Genomic DNA, 15,155 nt, shown 5'->3' with positions numbered 1-15,155 from the left:
CCAAGGTCTCTGGAGAATAAGACACGTTTGCCTGGTCAGCTTGCTCAGAATTGATAGACTCAGCCATTGTAGGCTCTACAGCTGACCAAACGTAGACATTCACTGTACTTATCAGAAGCTAGAAACTCAGTTAAGACCAAGCCTCACTGTAGTAGATAGCATACAACAGATGTGACAGTCAAATGCCTGCAGTTACGCATCTAACAACATAAACATGAAAAAAATGAACAAACAAAACAAAGAGATGAGAAGGAAAAGGAGAAGGAAGGAATGAAAGACAAATGAAGCTGAGTTAGAAACAACTTCCTCGAAGGTACAAAGGAAATTTCCCCTGAGGTACAAAGAATAGGAGCTTTAGTTAGGTCTTCACCCTAACTCTACCTTATTTCCATTTTTGTGAAGTACAATTTTGCATGGAAATATGGAGATGAAACTATGTGACCCATACAACAAAGCCTTGTGTAAGTCATTGGTATTATTGGCCTTACTAAGTTGAAACCAGAAAGTATTCTACCAGACCACATCATGTTCTAAATGGAATCAGCATCTAGAAGTTAGATGTCACCACAGGTCAAACCACTTGTGAAGCTGGGTATTTTGAAGATAAAAATATAAGCATAAGCAAACTAGAAAGATTTTGCACGTAAATGTGGCTGGAACACCTGGATATAAAAACAGCTGTGCAAACATCATGACTGTGATTTGGAAATCAGTATGTGCTCTTTAAAGTACTCTCTGGAGAGAAGATTCTCCATGACAGTATTATCTCCAACAAATACGTATTGTTTGTGAAAGGAATAGATTGCAGGAGGTACAAGTAGTAAGATACGATTTTCACTTGTAAGTAACAGCAGACTATGTGTTTGAAAACAATTTATTTGTTAAACAGGAATAAGCCAAAGGTCTACGGTGTGCTGTTTGTGGGAAAACGTCCAAGTCAGCTCAAACACCTTAGAACCAGTCTCAGAAAAGAGTACTGGTTTTTATTAATTGTTGCTGAAGAGGTTACCTCTAGGCTAGCATGGAACTGAGCCTCCCAGGCTGGGCAATCGTTTATTAATATCAAGTGACCTACCCCTTCTGCAAAAAGGCAGAGCTTTTGGTCTCCAGGACTAGTCCGGCACCTTTGAGGTGTCTGGTATTTGCCACTGCCACCTTGCCTTTGAGCAAGGCAGGGAGTGTCTGAGGCTACTAATTGGCGAACCACAGATGTGGCTGAAAGCAATGATTGTCCTCTCTGATCTGGCCACAATTTAATTGCTATTTTAGTTAAAGCAGATCTGTAGCAAATGTGAGTTTGATTTAAGGTTATCGAGTGAGAAAATCAACCACGGTAACTGGTAAGTTATTAAACAGATTAATTGCTTCATTGTTAGAACAATATACAACGTTTTTAGCCTGGTCTTGCCTAATTGTGATTCTTACAGATTGGTAGGTTTAAACCCAACAACAAATGGTTCCCTGAAGAGCCCTTCAGGCTCTGCTCTCCCACCCTTCTAGTGTTTTCCTTCCAATCAGTTTCCATGGTCACCACTATCTCTTAAAATAATCGTGACTGATCACTGCTTTCCCAGACAGGAGTCAAAACTCCAGGACAGGCGAACACTAAAGAGATGGATTAGTTGTTGGTTTAGAGGCCCAGGAATAAAAAAAAAAAAATCAAAATACCAGACAGCAAAGTGACACGGGAGTGTTACTGTAGAGGTAAGTGGTGTGGCTGGCATTAGACAACCAGACATTTCACGACACAGAACCATAGTCAGTATTTTCACCTCTCTGCCTGTTTGTTTTGATATCCAAAGTCCACAAAGTGAGTACTGAAATGACTCATAGAGCCCCTTGCTTGTTAAGAGTAAGACAGAAAACTCAAAGAAGCTTATTTATACACCACTTAATGTGGACACTTAATTAGTTCAAGCTTCTGAGAATACTCTTAACACTCCCTTCCGTACTTCAGGAAGCATCAGACTTGCTTTGTTCTACTGATATCTTTGCAGAAGGAGGAATATTTGGGATACATTTGTAATTCTTGAAGTATGAGCTGCAGATCTGACTTCTTACAGCAGCTGAAACTGAGCAGTGACTAAGAATAGTCTTTTTAAGCCATCTTGAAACAAAAATAGCCTTCTCAGCTCATCTGCTATGGTTTCTGTGTCCTACATTTAGCTCAAAAGATTAAACCATGAGAAAATAGACAACATGCCAAGATGGTTATGAGAAATTTTATAGGGATCTTTCTTATCCATAACCCTTTGCACATAAAGGGACTTGCTTCTCCTCTTTTTACCAATCCTCTGGCTGACTGTCCGTGTATCTAGCCATCCTTTCTAGAGCAAGATCTTCTTAAAACTACTACAGAAGGAAGGAGTAAAACACCTCCTCTGAGAACGTTTCTGGACTTCAACAACTGAGTGACATTGTGAATTTTCTCAGTGCCACTTGAAGGCTTCACTGTCCTCAGGCAAACATTTCCAGCTCTTCTTAAGGCATTCTGTGGTAGGAACCAGCTGTACATATAGTCAAGAAAATAGAGAATTACAAAAGCTGATATACACTGGCCTTTGCTTTTCTGTCTCTCTGGGAAGGTGATTAAAGGTCTGGTAAATGTCTCCAGAGCCCTGCATCTCTAAGCATTGGTGAACCCTGCCCAAAAAAACCCAAAGCTTATTCATTGCTCCTAGCAAGGAAAGACTGCAAATGAGGGTCTCAAAGCTTCTTCAAGGAGCGTGGGGGGAAAAACATACAGTCTGCAGAACCGTAGCTGCAAGACAAAGACGCCAGGGACGTCTCTGGAGTCCAGGGCAAACATGGAGTAGGACAGCAGGAGCTGTAACAGGCATCTCTGTGTATCAATACCAGAGGTGACCACTCCATGTCTCATTTGGGTTTCCATCTCTCAGGAAGCAGACAGATTAGGAAGAAGTAATATATTTATAACAAAGATATACTGGAAGAAAACCAACATTAAGGAGGCAGATACGACTTTCAAACACTTTTCCTTCCTTCCTCTCAGCAACTCCTACCAAAAAGATGCATCTCTCTGATTCCTATGCTTAACCAGGTTACCTCCTTCTAAGCTGCTGACTCCCTTCTAGCTCTGCCATGACCACACACTATCCCTCCCTGCTCCAAGTTACTTCATTTGGTTTAAGAAAGAAAGGCAGACATGTCCTGCAGTGCATCAGTGCTATATAACAATAGAAACTTCAAGACTCCTACTTCATTTCTAGGAAGACTCACATGCTACATGAGAAAGGATTTGCTGGAAAAGAAGATGATCTCATAGCTCTGGCAATTGGATACAGACTTACACTGGATATCAGCTTCTACCACCAAGTATCCCACCACGCTCAGCTAAGTCATTTCAGCCAGGTGGCCACTTGTTGTGAGTTCCTTGTTTGACCTGGGCCCCAGGAGCTCGAAGTGACTAAGCGCTAAGTACTCACAGCTGCAGCTGAACTCAATGGGAGCTGGGAACCAATAAAGTGCTCTGTACTGCTAAGTCCTCTGAAAAAAATCAGCCATTGGGGATCTCTCAATGAGCACCCAAAACTTAGAGGTGTGTTACATCCTGTGTCCCTATTTCCCCATCGGTCCCATCGTATCCAAACACAATGGAAATGAATAGAAGAGGGTTTCATAAACGCTAAAATGTAGTAATGGGCACAGCAGGAGAAAACCAAACAGAAGTAGTCAGAATGGACTTGAACATTATCCAGTAAATAAAGCATGCAACTGATCTAAACAGTAAGAGTAGTTGCTCATCCTCATCATGAGAAGTACTGAGTCACATGGGGGAAAAAAGTAATCATATTTTTGATATGCATACATTATGGTACAGTTTCAAAGAGATCAAATTCAGGGTACTTAGGAACTATGGTTCCAACTTTTCCCAACTTCAGAAAGTTTAGCCTTGAAACTTTTAAATACACTTACATAAAAATAACTCAAAAAATACGTGTGGTGACAGAGGACTTTACCATTGAAGTTAACAGCTATAGAAGCTATAGCATAGCTAAATCTCTTAGACAACTCTTGGAGCTTCTAGCTTTAACATTTTACGAAAACAAGGAAACGCATCTCAACTGTCCCTTGTAGATTTTAAAAGAAGTTTTTCTTAAAAAAACCCCAAACAACAAAACAAACCCACAACAGTTTCTTCAGGCATAGTGGAAAGAAGAGAAAGATGCCAATCGGCAGAGTGAGGGTAGCTAAGTGGATTTTAAGCCAGAGGGCTGTGGTTTGATTCACTATTCTATCAGAAATTTCACATGCAGCCTTCTGAAAGCCAGAACATCGAATGCTCAGAAAGGTTTTAAATAACAAAGCTGGAGGTGCATTCGGTCTCTGCAGCAGAGCTCCGTAACCCCCAGAACCCCCCTCCTCTTCCTCTCCACAGATGAGCTCATTGATCAGCAGTATCACGGACAGCATTCTTCTCCTCGGGTTTCAGAGTGGGAACCGTCTTTGGAAAGCCTCTCCATTCAGGAAAAGCCAAGGCAAAGAACACTGTCATGAATGTTTCTGAAGCACAGAATGTGTGATTGTTTCTAGTCAATGGTCAGAGAACTCTGAGCTGTAAACATCTCACAGTGCCGTGCCTGGAGAACGTCAGGCCCGCATTTCCCACCACTCTGGGGAGCAGAAATGAGTGACTATCACAGAGTGACTGTAACCTCAGTGGTTAGGACACATAGAGATTAACATACAATTACTTTTGGAAAGGGTATTTTTCTCTCCCCCATTTCTGGTGAATCTGGAACGTAGACTGACACCTTGTCACATAGTCTGTAGAGAGCTGAATCAAATTTGAGGACCCTTAAGCTTTTCAGTGTCTGAAATACAGAGCTGTAGCAAAACTGAGAGCCAATGCAATCCACATACCCACACAACACGTGTTCTCCTGGAATGCCTTCATAATACATTTATATATGATTTTCTGTTTAGTAAACTTCAGAATTTAAGTCAAGTAATTAGTCAAATGGTCTTCCACAGATTCATGCACATCATCTGAAATAACCATCACTAAGAGATAAGGAATTGGCATGAAAACAAGGATATTAATTCTAGCTATTTCTGATAACACTGATTTAAAATAGATGTTAATACTTATCCAGCTGTGGTTAGCTTTCCAAAAGCAAAATTCCGAAACACTTCCTTACCACAATCGGCCTCTCTGACCTCAAATCACTGCATCCCCAGATAACTTCCATGATGTCAGTGCAAGCGAGTCTTCTTAAGTGGACTCCAGGGAACGATTCCTAGATCGGTACTTTCCATTGGAAGTACACTGTTTTCTCTAAAGGTCTAGGGAAAACACGTCTTTGCTTTCTCTCTCACTCAGAGTTAAGAAAGCTCATTAAATATTAAATGAAGCTCAAGAAGTTTGTTGGTCACATTACTTGCCAATTGCTTCTTTAATTTGTTGCTTTGTATGCAAAAATGAAATAAGTTATAAAACCCCAATGCAAACATACTTGTTTTCTGTTCTGGCAGAGTTATTTTCTCATGCTTGTGGCAGCTGAGTGACCTACTTTTATTTGCTTGTGTCTCAGTGTCTCTGTGGTAGGCAGCACAACTGGGATGTTAGCACTGTTTAGAAAAGCGTGGTTGTCTGAATGACTAAATTAACCTGGGTTATCCATGAACAACTACGGTTCAGACGCCAACAAATACTTTAGTTAAAGGCAACCTGACAGCTGACAGTGCAAAGCCTTGGTTCAGAAGATCGATCTGGGAAGGTAAGTAAAGATGCCACTTAAACCAGGGTCTGCATCATCTTCTTGATTATCTGTTACCAGTAATTTAAAAAACTGACCTTCAGAAAGAGCTGCAACTTTACTACAATAGGAATTGGATCCTCACAATGGTTGCCAATACGCAGTCTTCTACTCACTGGTTCCAGAGGCTACCCATTTTTAGTTTGAACGAGTGAAGAATACAGCATTTCAGACATATCCAATACTGGTTTGGAAGTACTTGTAAGAAAGGCCAGCCAGCTTAGCTGCCACGTTTCTCCCCTCAGATATGTTTGCAGAATCCCTGCAGGCCTTATACTTGTCTTAAATTACTCCAAATCACGAACTTTGAATAGAGCAATGGTAAGGATAGCCACATGCATGAAAACCCCGTACTTCCACCCGTCAGAGAGGTACAGCATAAGGTAAATATTAACTAATAAGGAGCAAATGGAGATCTAGAAAGACAACATGATTGATAATATGGTAGATGATGCTAACAAAGAAATTTAGAAAGTAAAAAACTGGACAAGTCTGTCAAGTGGACTCTGTCTTTAGTGGTCACATCCTGATCTTTCTCATTCGCTCTCCTACTTGTATGCAATTTTCTCTCAGCCTTGTAAAGAACAAAGAAACTATTTTCTTTGTCGGCAACATATTTTCACTGACTTCCGTGGATTTATGCCAGCAGTGAATTTGGATCACTCTGTGGAAAACACACCGCTTCCCCCGAGTAAATATTATAAAAAAGGTTGGCAGGAAGGAATCCCCTCTGAAAGGCACTGGAAACATGGTGCATCTACAAAAAGTATTTTAAACTTGGCAAAATAACCTACAGTAAACGCTTACTTGTGCCAGACTTTATGCAATTGACTCAGTAAGACAAACAAAAGTTCCTTGATTTGTTTACCACATATCTTTAGTTTCATCTCCAGAAGACCAGTATGTCTAACCAGAACATGCAACAAGCTAAGTCCTACTCCCCTTGTTTCAAGAAAAATTTCAGGGCTGTTGAAATTCTCACAGGCTGCAGCTGAAGGTTTCTCTAGAAAGACGACTATCTGTCCCTCCTACAGTATGCAGTTACCATTAACGTCACTGGGAGTGCTACTGCTGATGAAGATTAACATTTGGCTCTTAGTGGTTGTCTATCCCTTAGCCTTTTCTGCAGGCTGGGCTATTTCTGGTTTATCTAAGTTATCCAGATCAGAAAACGTGGTCTTTGCAAGAGTGGAATCAAGGAGTCTGCTGATCAGGACTCATAATACAATGGAATATTCCCAGATGAGTCCTTCTTAATCCTATTTTAGATTTTCCTTCAAAGACATCGTTCACATGTCTATACGTCCTCAAAAAGTACATGAAATTGTAATGAAGTCTTCTTCCATACTGGCTTTATGAACTGACATACAGCTCAGCTACACCTTTGACTTCACATAATATCAAAGCCCTTGGTCATATCAGCCATTTGGTATGTAACCTGCAAAATGCCAAAAGATCAAGGCCCCCCTTAGTCCCCTTGAAATGAATAATCAAAGTGTTACACTTTGATAGCAGTTTGTCACTGCCTGTTAACGATTAGGCTGCCAAATAAACAGCTATCCTGTTCAGAACCAGTTTGACTTTACTGCTTTCTGGCATCACAGCTTTTTCGAAGTTTTAAATATAACAAAAGAACCTTAAAGAATGTGTGACACAGCTTTGTGGTAGCTAAACCCTCCTATAGGTGAACACCAGAAGAATGCGGTACAGCACAAAGGTAATCCTAAAATCCTTTCAGTTTTAGCGTGTCTCCAAGCCCTCCCCATACAATATTCTGGGAGGGGAAACAGACGCTTGCTTCGCTCCGTTACTCCATGCATCCCGAGCAGCTGCTACAAGCACCTAGAAAACTGGACATCCTTAGATTTCCAGATGACTGCAAATTGCAACAGATACCTTTTCAGTGACCTTCATAACCACCAAAGCTAGAGAGACAGAAGCTTACAGGGTAGTTTGTTGTACTAAAAAAAACCAAAAAGAGAGTAGGTACAGCTCAGATAGAAGTACTGAAGCTCTAAAATCCTTTTACGTTTATTTGGCGACAAGAGGTGAAAACTTCAGCCGTTCAGGTGAAATATGAATAGGCTGCCAAAATTTGTCTCGTAACATAATCCATTGTTAAAGAAAGATTTTTTTTTTTCTTCCTACCTGTATTTCTTTTCCTCATTTTTCTTGAAACCAGGGAATCCTGCAGCAGCAGGATTTCAAAGAGAGACTTCCATCTCTTTCAGAAGGTTTCAATTGCCATTTTTTAATACATGACTGAAAAGGCTTTTTATTAAGCTTTTATAATTTGTCCTGGCTACTCCTCTGTATAAGGATTTTTAAGATGCTTCCCACTGCACCATTCAAGCAATCTGCATAGTATGAGAGCTCTTTAGTGAATTAGACAGGGCCACATGCACTTGCACTGGGGAGTTAATAGTTAACTTTGGTATTTCGCTGCTTGTGTTGGTCACTTACTAAGTTTTTATGTCTGCTTGATGAGTTTCAATTCTTGCTAGAGTGGATAAGTGTGAGTGCCCTTTTTGTATGCAGGGTTCCTTAGAATTTTTCAATGAGAAAAAAGATACTTTTAAAAAGAATTTCAGCTGCTTTCATTTTGAGGAGTATTCGTTTTTAAATGAAAGATATTAAGACTTCTGACTAAACATTTAATGAATGTTTTGGCAGGTACGGCTGAAAAAAAACATCTCTTGTTGATGCATCTTTTCCTCTAGGACATTCAGTTTTACATGAAAACACATCCCCTTCTTCCTGCTCGTTGACTGAGATTCATCACTAATGTCATCTTGTTATAGAGGGAAGAGTTTTGTAAAACAATGGTTTTGTCACATTGCTTAAAGACGCTGGATTCACGTCATCTCCCATGGAAGTCTGTTTCCCAGCTGGCTCTTGGCAGTCAAGGACATGTTTTCCACAACTGTCACATACATCGTCCTAGACTTCATGATCTTTGAAATATTCTATTGCTGGTCCTCCCACACATTTTTCCCTTTTCCACTTTTTTTTCCATTTTGTAACTCATCTCTGACAAGGACATGCTTGTTTGCAGGAAAACAACTGGCCAGTGAACTGGCTCTCTTTAGGTAGAAAATTCTTTACTCTATAAACTTGTTTCCCTGTACTTTATTTATTTTTCCATATGATGATAATGATCTGCTAACCTGAGTGACAAAGAGGCCTCTTGTGCACAAGCACACGCTTACAGTCTTCTACAACAAAGAGTTACCAGGGGAAGTGCTGTGTTTATACACACAGGCTCAGCTTCCGGAGAAACACGCTGACTTTATTTCTCTTCTGTCTGGAGTAAAGCAAGGCACGTTCTAGCTGAAGTCAAGTAATCCCAGAAAATCCCTGAAACTTTAGACTTTCTGGAAGAGTTTTGGAACATCCCCAAAGGCAAATAGAGGGATTTTGCAGAGCATTCCGATACTCATATGAAAATGATTTTGGGGAAATACACACAATGCAAACCACTCTAGGGATTAAGAGTCTTCCAGCAAAGAATTCCTTCAGCTTTGCATTTCTTAGATAAAAGATCTCAAAAATAGGAAAGTATTATAATTTCATTTTAGAGCTATTTGATCTGATAGGAGTTTCGACGAACTGACAGGTGAGGTAAGCACTATGTGGTCTATTCACAAGTATATAACAGAGTATTGACCGCCACATTTCTCTAAGTGTGTATTCACGTCTCTGTCTTCTCCCTCCATGTGTTTCCATTTAGCCAGCTAAATATAGAATCATAGAATGGTTTGGGTTGGAAGGGTCCTCAAAGATCATCTAGTTCGAACCCCTCTGCCATGGGCAGGGACACCGTCCACTACACCAGGTTGCCCAAAGCCTCATCCAACCTGGCCTTGAACACTTCCAGGGATGGAGCAGCCACAACTTCTCTGGGCAACCTGTGCCAGTGCCTCACCACCCTCAGAGTGAAAAAAGTATCAACCATCTTGATTCTCCCTTCAAAAATAGCAGTACAAATCAGGAATAATCCTAGTGAAATCACCAACTTAGGCCAGTTTAAGCAGAGAATCAGGCCTCAAAAAACAGTAGTGAGTTTTGAATTTGCCTTTCCTGTCACAAAGCAAATACCGAGGGCATGCGATATACTACTGCAGCAGAGGGGTCTGAAAACCTCTTTTGACTGCAAATAGTCAACATGTAGAAAAATCAGACACCAACTTTCCCACAAAAAAGAGGAATATCTTAATTTGGCCTTATAAGACTCTTCCTGTCCAACTAGAGAGCTCTGTACACACATTAAAACAGAAGTACTAATAAAGACAGACATGTTCTTAGCGAATTTGTTGCAGGCAAACAACATATGAACAATATGAACATCAAAGCCAACAATTCTTTGGTGGCCTATTTGAAATGAGCTGCTGGTTTCGCTCTGTTTTCTAAGTAGATACGTGTCCGCATTAAGTACGTGGAAAAACATTCATACAGAAATGGGAGTAGGCTTGTAATTCCAGAATTTTTCTTTTTCTTTTGTTTGTGATTCTGAAGACCAGTCCAGTTTGGCAATAACAATCCATTCTGTATAAAAATCTGTTTAGCAGAAATGGATTTCTTTCACAGAAAATCCTGTGACTCTCTCACAGGCCAACCGCATGTCACAAAGTCACCTTCAGCACTGAGTTAACTGGTCTTTATTCTTAATTTACTAGGAGGCTAGAATTTTCAAACAGTATTTGGGAGATAACTGAGGCTAAATAATGACATGCTTCCTAGATTAGACCATGCATGATCTTTCTGCCAAGTACCTTATCTAAAATAATTATTCTTTTTGGGGGAAAGACAACACATTGTGGTTTTTAGTTTCTAATCTATTGTTTGTCTCTGTCGTGGTTTTAGGCTGATCCAGCAACTAAAACTCACACAGTCTCTCCTTCTCCAATAAAGTAGAGAGGAGAGGAAAAAAAACCAAAAGGACTGAGGGTTGAGGCAAGAACAGAGGGAGCACCCACCAACCATGGTCCTGGGCAAAACAGGCAGCGCTTTTCTCAAAGCAAAACAGTTTATTAATGATTACTTAGAAGGACAAAGGGAAATAAAAACCGATTACTTGAGAGGACAGAAAGAAACAAAACCAGATCTTAAAACCGACACCTTCCCCCCCCCACCTTCCTTTTCCTCCCGGCTCTACCTCCTCCCCCCAGCAGCACAGGGGGCAGGGACTGGGGGAGTGCAGGTCAGTTCATTCCGTGCTGTTACTGCTGCTTCTTTCTTAAAGGAGAAGGAGTCCTTACACCCTTTTCCCCTGCTCCAATGGATCCCCTACCCACGAGGAAAAATCCACAAATTTCTCCAACGTGAGTCCAGCCCACTGGAAACAATCCTTCCCCACAGATTGCTCCGGTGTGGGCTATACCACAGTCTCGGGTACTTAGGGAGCTGTAGCCACTCGCTCCGGCGTGGGTCGTCACGAAGACTCCAGATGCCTTTCTGCCTTGCCGTGCCCCCAACACGACCATCCTCGGGCTCAGGCATCTTCTCCCCACGGGCTGCGAGTGGGTCGCTGCTCCACCGAGGCCGTCCTGGTTGCAGGGGGGCCGCCTGCTATCTCACCATCAGCCGCAGGGGAAACTCGGCTCCGGCACACCTCCTCCCGCTCCATCCTCACTGACCTGCTGTCGATGCGGCTGTTTCTCTCAGATCTCAGTCCTCTCCAGGTGAACTCAGCCCAGTGGGCACCCTGGGAGTGGGGTGCCCCCGAGTTCCCCAGCTGGCTCCGCCGCCGCCATTCTCCGTGGGCGGCGCCGGCCCGACGCAGGCAGCCGCCCGGCCGGGAGCCAGGGAGCGGGGGCAGTGCCCTCCTCCCTTCTCTGCTCGATCCTGGGCGAAGCACCTTTTCCGGTCCCTTTGTCCCGACTTAAATAGGGCAATTCGCAGAGGCGCCCTATTGACTCAACCCCGAGGGGGATGGCAGTCTGATCCGGTGGCCAGAACTAAGCCTAACCCGGATCCGAAACCGGGGAGGTCGCAGGGAGCAAAATCCCTCTCCTGCCACCAGAACCACCCCCCCCCTCCACATCAAACCATGACAGTCTCTTTCCTTCCTGCACACTAAATAACGACGACTTGATCTATTCTGTACTGAAAGGAGAAAACTTAGTGACTTTAATCTCACTTTTATTCCCAAATTTCATTTTTAGTAGTCTGAACGTCAGAGCTCTCACGCCTTAGGACAGTGCCCAAAACAGGGGGCTACTCCACAGTGGAGGGACAGGGAGTTTCTACTTTGCTTCTGCTTGAAACTGTTCCACTTTGCAGACATTTACGGTTCTTTGATTACACAAATGAGGGGGTGAGGATGAGTTGTTGCCTTGTGGTGAGAGAAGGACATCAGATCTTGGTTGCGCTGTCTAGTTGTGATAGTTTGATGTGTGGGGGGGTGTTCTGGTGGCAGGGGAGGGGATTTGCTCCCTGTGCCACCAGATCTGAGTCCCATCCCCCCCGGGGGAGGTTGAGCCAAGGCGGCGCCTCTGCGAATTGCCCTATTTAAGTTGGGACAAAGGGGCGGGAAAGGGGCTTTTTGCTCAGGAGCGAGGAGAGAGAGCAGGAGGGCGCTGCCCTCGCTCCCAGCTCCCGGCCGGGCGGCTGCCCGGGCCCGGGCCGGCGCCATGTGCTCAAGATGGCGCCGGGGGAGCCGCATGGGGGACTCGGTAAGCGCCCCACTCCCGGGGTGCCCGCCGGGCCGAGCTCCCCCAGAGAGGATTAATATCTAAGAGAAGACAACCACAACGACCGGGTCAGCAAAGATGGAGCAGGAGGAGGTGTACTGGAGCTGAGGCTTCCCTTGCAAATCGGTGTGAGATGGCAGGCGGCCCCCCTGCAGCCAGGGTGTACTCGGCGGAGCAGCGACCCACTCCTGGCCCGTGGAGAAACCCACGTCGGGAAGGAGATGCCTGAGCCCAGGAGAGGTCGTGGAGCAGGGGATGCGCGACCAGGTACTGTTGATAATGGGGCATGGAATGCACGACGAGGTCGTGGAGGCATCTGGAGACCGTGGGACGACCCACGCCGACGCGAGTGGCAGCAGCTCCCTAAGAGGCCGAGACTGGTAAAGCCCGAACTGGTGCGATCCATGGGGAGGATTGCAATCCTGCGGGCAGGACTTACTTTGGAAAAGTTTGGGGACTTTTTCTTTGTGAGTAGGGGATCCACCGAAGCAAGGGAAAAATGGTGTAAAGACTCCTCCTCCTTTAAGAAAGGAGCGGCAGTGAACAACATGGATGAACTGACCTGTACTCCCCCATTCCCTGTCTCCCTGCGCCGCTGGGGGGAAGGCAGAGCCAGGAACGAAAGGAAAATAGGGGGTGGGGAGGTGTTGTTTTAAGATCGGGCCTTGTTTTCTCTTTCTCCTCTCAAGTAACCGGTTTCGTTCCCTTTTGTCTTTTGTTTAGTAACTGTTAATAAATTGTTTTGTTTTATTAAGAAAGCCTGAGTCATGTTTTGCCCGAGACCATGTTTGGTGGGTGCTCCCTTTTTCGGTTCTTGTCTCGACCCTCAGTCCAAAAAAAAAAAAAACCACGACACTAATCCAAGGACACTTTCATTTAAGAACAGAACAAGGCAAAAAAGAATAACAGCTCACGTTCACTGGAGAAGACCCTCTTTCAAGATATTGAAGAGGATGAAATGTAAAACACAGCCTGTCCCCAGTGTTCCCTGACTTACTGGAGGTGAAATCTCCCTGTTCAGAGCTTTCTTTTCCCCTTCTTAATTCTGGAGTATCAAAGCCTTTCCATGCAATGTATATCCCTCTGAAACTTGGGTCATGCTACCTACCAACAGAAATTACTTTAGAGGACGCAGTTGGCAGAAACAACTAGCAAGAGGCAGAGGTGAGCTGCCTTTAAAGTGTAACTGGAGTTCTTATGATGTAACTAAAAGTCTGCTCTGGCTCCTGAAACTCATGAAACACTTCATCCTCACAGTGTTGAGACATGACACACATTAGCCAAAGCCTCATTTAATCAGCTTAGGAACCTGAATAGGGCTAACAGTAAAAACAGCTCCTACCAATCTGCTCTCCGCAGTTTTAGCTTTCGAAGCAAACCTGAGAGTTACACCCAAGTACTCCATAATCCCACAAGCAGGATTTATCAAACACGGACTTCTAAAGCTGTACTTCTCAGCAGCAAGTGCAATATAGTTAGTCCCCTCATTTCACTGGGCATTTCTATAGGATATTCTAGATCATTCGTAATTTGCTTTCAATACATCTGCATCACATTCACATGCATTTTAGCAGCATGCAACTGGGAGGAATTACCTGGGTCATCAAGGCTGGTTCTCCGCTACTGCAAGCAAATGTATAATGGATATTATTCCATAAATTCATGTCCAACAAGCTCATGGGCATGCTGGCATAGATATCCAAATGCTTTCATGGTCTCCTCTATCAGGGCACAGTAGTGTCAGCTGCTTCCAAAGGGATGGAGAGCCAGGAGTGATCCCAGAGCCAACAGAACAGGAGCCTCACCGGCTCCTGAGCAAGGTGAGCAAGACAGGACAGGGGGTGGTGGCCAGGTTCAGTTAACAATCCTAATCACTAGACAAGTTCATAGGAATGAATCAGGTTCAGGGCCAAGCCAGGAGCAAGTACAAGTCAGCAATTCAGGATCAGGTTTGGTGATGGCAAACAGGGTCAAACACAGTCTGGTGATCACAGACAGGTTCATAGTGATGATGCAGATTTGAGTACAAGCCAAAAAGTTGATTCATGGGTCAAATCAATGAGTTCCATGGCTCAGCATGGCTGCAGCTGAGCTAGAGACAAATAATCGTGCCACACAGCTTAAGCTAGGAGCAAAGTCCCAGAACTGAGCTTAAATGACCTCCTGAGCCCATGAGCAGGGTGGAGGCCTCAGGTGAGGCTGGTCAGGTCCATTAAGGTTATTAGTGTCCTCAAGGCTTTCATACCCTCACAATTTTCATGCATGTTTCTTCCTCATTTCTCTGCTTTTTTCTTTGCTGTGGTGGTCCAAAGTGCTTACAGAGGGGACATTGCTCTGGAGAGACCTTTTCAAACTGGTGGGTGGATCTTTGAGAGCTGAAAGGGGCCAAAAGCAGACACTAGCTGATGTCCACAGGGAATAGCCTCAGTGCTGGTGGCCTCACACCATCACGCTTCACTCCCTGGGCTCCCACAGCCTTTGAGGCAACCCAGGCTTTTATATATCTTAGCTCAAGAATAGGACAGGTCATGGAGTCTGCTGAGTATCAGCTGTAGCATTGCTCAGTTACTCTGCTCCGTAAGCAGGTTACAGTCTGCCTCATAAGCAACATTTTCCCATGGTCAGTGACTCCAAGGCCTGTTTTTGCTACAGCATCCCTGTTGTTCAGGGCAGTGGAAGAAAG

This window comes from Tauraco erythrolophus, chromosome 22 (assembly GCF_009769465.1).
Source record: "Tauraco erythrolophus isolate bTauEry1 chromosome 22, bTauEry1.pri, whole genome shotgun sequence".
NCBI classification, from domain to species: Eukaryota; Metazoa; Chordata; class Aves; order Musophagiformes; family Musophagidae; genus Tauraco; species Tauraco erythrolophus.
This window is presented reverse-complemented; position numbering follows the sequence as displayed.